This window comes from Lytechinus variegatus, chromosome 3, assembly GCF_018143015.1.
Source record: "Lytechinus variegatus isolate NC3 chromosome 3, Lvar_3.0, whole genome shotgun sequence".
NCBI lineage: Eukaryota > Metazoa > Echinodermata > Echinoidea > Temnopleuroida > Toxopneustidae > Lytechinus > Lytechinus variegatus.
In genome coordinates, this window is record NC_054742.1 from 50,516,312 (window position 1) to 50,520,796 (window position 4,485).

General features: G+C 34.1%; 1 long non-coding RNA gene across 1 annotated transcript; it reads right to left on the bottom strand.

Moving 5' to 3' along the window:
* Nucleotides 1-2,319: 2,319 nt before the first annotated feature.
* LOC121412297 lies at nt 2,320-4,485 on the bottom strand. The gene is made up of 3 exons (XR_005969594.1): nt 4,443-4,485; nt 3,551-3,589; nt 2,320-2,360 (listed from the first exon to the last, which is right to left on the bottom strand). It is a non-coding gene; the product is annotated as an uncharacterized LOC121412297 (long non-coding RNA).

Here is a 4,485-nt window from a genome sequence, read left to right on the forward strand (position 1 = left end):
AAAAGCAATAAATCACATACTTTGTATACAGTAAACATTATGTTAAAGAGGAATCCAACATTGGACTTAAAATGTGTTGGAAATGAGAAAAAAAGTGAGAGGAATTGGAAAGCAATGAGAAAGTTATGGCTGTTTTAAAATTGAGATCCCTAAGACTGTAAATTTCAATTGGGGAAGTAAATTACGACAATGGACAAGGACAATCTTGTGATTTTTCTCTTAAAGTGCATATTCCCCTGGGCAGTATTGGAATTATAACCTAGGAAGCATAAAGTTTTATGTCCTCATGAAATAAAATTATAATTTGAAGAAAAAAAATATGTATTTTTTTTTAGCCATCTTTTATATGAGAGTAAGTAGAATCGTAGTGCTGCCTTATACCACTGTGACACCACAAATGCGGCCAATTTGAAGTCTCCGTGTATATTGTGATCACCGATTCTTACTTTTAAAAATTTATGACTTTCTTATTGTTTGCCCGATATTCAAACTTTCTAGTATCAACTTGACTGATTTTTCAGTCGGCAGAGCTTAAAATTGGGCTAATCTAAAATTTCAAAAAAAAGGTGATTGAGCTGAATCATCAGATTTCTGGATTACATAAAACCCATGTTGTGCAGATAACTGTTTTATGAGGATAGGCGAAATTTTGAAATGGCATTAATTTCCGATTTCATATTCGATTCTGACAAAATTTTCAGCATTATGCTTTTTTCTCGCTCGTTTGAAAAAAAAGTTCAAATCGACTTTTTGCTGGAAATGATTCGAGATTTAAAGCGGCGTCAAAGGTCTTCATATATATATGTGTTTGTGGGGGGGGGTGATTCCATTCAAATGCGTGTACGTGCGTGGGTAGCTGAGTATGTAGGTATATTACGTATAAATGAACATGTAGGCATTTATGGGTTTGTGTGTGGCGACGTTTTGAGGAGTGTAGAACATGGTACACTGTTAGAAAATTTATCCTTAAAATAAAAGAAGTTCCTGCAGCAGAGTCTCGAGAACACCTGTAATCTTACCAGATTGCGTAATCTTACAGAAAATTGGTATTTGGTGTATGGAACCTTACAAATTTCCTTTAATAAAACACCCTTTTTCCTTTTTTTAAACAGAACTTTTCTGTTAAGTTGCAGAATAATTCCTGTTTATGAATTTACAGAACGATTCTGTTATTGCTTTATGCAAAATCATCTTTCTTTTTTCTGTAAAATCAGGGTTTTTTAACAGTGTATATGGGGCAAAATAATTGTCTTAAAAGAAGAAAATACTGTTTCTAATATGAAAACCATGAAGGTCTATGACAGATTATATATATAGAAAACAACCCATTTTATCGTTTTGCTCTGCTCTTTTCTTTGTTCGTCGTCGAACTCCAAGTCCCCCGTCAATACATCGCTTTAATTGTTGTGTATGTGTGTATAAATATAAGCATGATTATGCACCTATATGACTGGTTGTAGGGTTATACAAATAACGTTGTTATTTTTTTATAACAGAATACCAAATGACGCGAGGCACACACAAAAAAAATACTCTTCGAAATTGATTTCACCGTATTTTGATTATGATAATGATAATTGTAAACTAAGTTGATAGAAAGAATATCACTACATTTAAAAAAAAGTTCGAAGCCGGGGGGTTGGCGACTATGCCGAACAGCCCCCCCCCCCCACCTGTAAAGTCGGCGGGGGGGTGGACGCATCCCCATCTCTGGCTATCTGCGACCCCTGTGGATGGGCAATCAATGGCAAGATAATGTATCAAATTGTATCAAATTGTATCAAGTAGTAGTCGTAGTATTAGTAGTAGTATTAGTAGTAGTAGTAGAAGTGATAGTAGTATAGTAGCAGTATAGTAGTAGTAGTAGTAGAAGTGATAGTAGTAATAGTCATGGAAGTGGTAGTAGTAGTAGTCGTAGTAGTAGTATACTACATCCATTATTTTATTATGAATGTTATATTTTATAACAATGATAATAATTAGCCATAATTTCATCATCATCATTGTTATCTTAATAACAATGGTTCATATTATGGAAGATGATAACAATCCACAGACTTTCACAATGTCCCAAATTGATACTAGAGGATCTTTGTCAGCAACAATATTATCGCAATACAAGATAATACATGGTCTAAGGCACCAGACTATGCATGGAAAGTCCGGGGTTCGATCCCGGCCCGCGGCACCTATGACCGTGAGCAAGGCATTTAATCAGCAATGCTCTTTTATCCTGCATTCAAATAAAATGAAAAATGCTATACGCATTCTTGGTATGTGCACCAACCCTTGTTTAAAAAATGATAAACTGCGTGTAAACTTACCGGTAATGATATCAGTTGCATCTGCATCTGTTGTTACTGAAATATAATTATAGGAGATTAATAGTTAATACTTGACATGCTTGATGAGATAATTCCTCTTGCAGCTCCAAAAAGCCACACTGGAATGAACTTTGCAATATGTCATGAAAGATTGGTGTCATAATGAAGATCTATATTTTTTCAATAAAAGGAGAGTGCGATGTGCAAGTAAAAACCTGGATACATATTAAAAGAAATAGAGATCCGGTTGAAGGCTGCAGGTTTCTAATAACGGGAATTGATTAAGCGCAGCCTCTTTAAATGCTGGTAGACCTATTTTGTATACAACTTCGCCAGGCAGATGGTTCCATATTCGGATTGTCCATGGGAAGGAGTATTTGTAGGAATCAATTTACGATTTTGGCACAGCAAATTTCAGCGTATGGTCCTTCCTTTTTTTTACCATAGTATATGAATCTATAGGTCATCGTGCTTTAAAAAAAAACAGTAATCCACAGTATATTCAGATTATTTGATGAAATACAAATACCTGTATATCGAGTCTGTTCTAATGTGCATAAATATATGCCTATCATGGTAGCTGTAAAATAGTCCACAATTCATTGATGTTTAGATCCAATAAGCTGAACTTAAAAGGTGAACTCATTGGAAGTGACACTTATTGAAAGAGACAATTAAAGGGACACTCATTTAAATATTATCATAAGAATGGGGGAAGTAATCTTAGAACGGCATATGAGCACTGGACAGACGAAAAGAGGATTACTTATTACGTTAACATGGGGCTTTTATCACAGTGCAAGATATTAAATTATCAAACAGAAAACGAATATCAATCTAAAGGAGCATATACCGTGACCATATATAAAATTAATCATTTTAAAGGATAAATTCATCAAGGTTGGAAGGGAGTGATCGTGTCTAAACACACGCCGTTAGAGAATAATTCCGTCGAAATGAGGACACGCTCGGCCTAGAGGACTTTTTATCTCAAATTAAACCCGACACTACATTATATAGACTCAATGAGATTCATTTATACAAAAAAAAAGAAGTAGTGAATAGGTAACAGAAATGAAACCTTTCAGCATTGACAAGGGTGATATTAGAAGGAATTTCAGTTATCATAAGTGAAAATTAATTGGCCTACTGATTAGACAGAAAACCGTAGGCCTCCTTTCAAAAAATCAAACAATTCACAAGTGATACACGTGTTATCATCTCACCGATATTTGATGTGGTTGCATCTTCAGTTGTTGTGCCGGCTGCCATTAAAAAGGGAAGGAAATAATTGTAGTTATTATGCAGCTGTTAAATAAAGAATGTATGGTCTATAATACGCACTTATGAATTCTCACGTTGACAGTCAATACTATTACTTTTTTAACCAGGATTTGATGACAATTCATCAAGAATCAACAGTTTTCAATCGAGATTACATAAGAAAAATACATATACATTTTTTGGCAATGTAATACAAATCTATACTCGTAGTGGTTACACCCGTAGTTGCATCCCTTGTCGTTAAGATAGTATAAAAATAAAATGTAGTTAAAGTAGGCCTACGAAAATATTATTTATGAACACACAAGACCCATCTCTCCCATAAAATATGAATTATATATATTGGGCTACGTTATAATAATTGTTGTTGATTCTTTGTAAAATGTAAAAAGTTTGATCGTTAATCGAAGAGTATACCATTCATTCATCAGATTTAAGCACCATCCCTCATACAGTCCCTCAGTCCATTTTAAGTTCTAAATTTTACTTTATTCCACACTTTATTTGTCACATCATTAAATTTAGTAATTCACAACAAGCTATGCCTCACTTTATGTCCTCCACTTTGCTTTGAAAGTAAAGCTTTATAGATAGCTCCTCTTTTATCGCCATTTATTGTAATTATTCAACTATTTCAGAATGGGTTGTATGCTTTGTATTATTTTGTTAGCTTTGTGGAAAATCAGTAAGATGAAATAGAAATTTAAATAGAACATCGGGATCCCGTCTTACAAAGAATTAATTTGCGAGTTATTGACATTCCATGCAGAGATTGTGGACCATATCTTAAAAACATCTAATAGGTACAGTATCGTTGTGTAAAAAAAAAATTACCGATGCTAGTCTGAGCCAGATCCGTCGTTGTATCCGTTGTAGC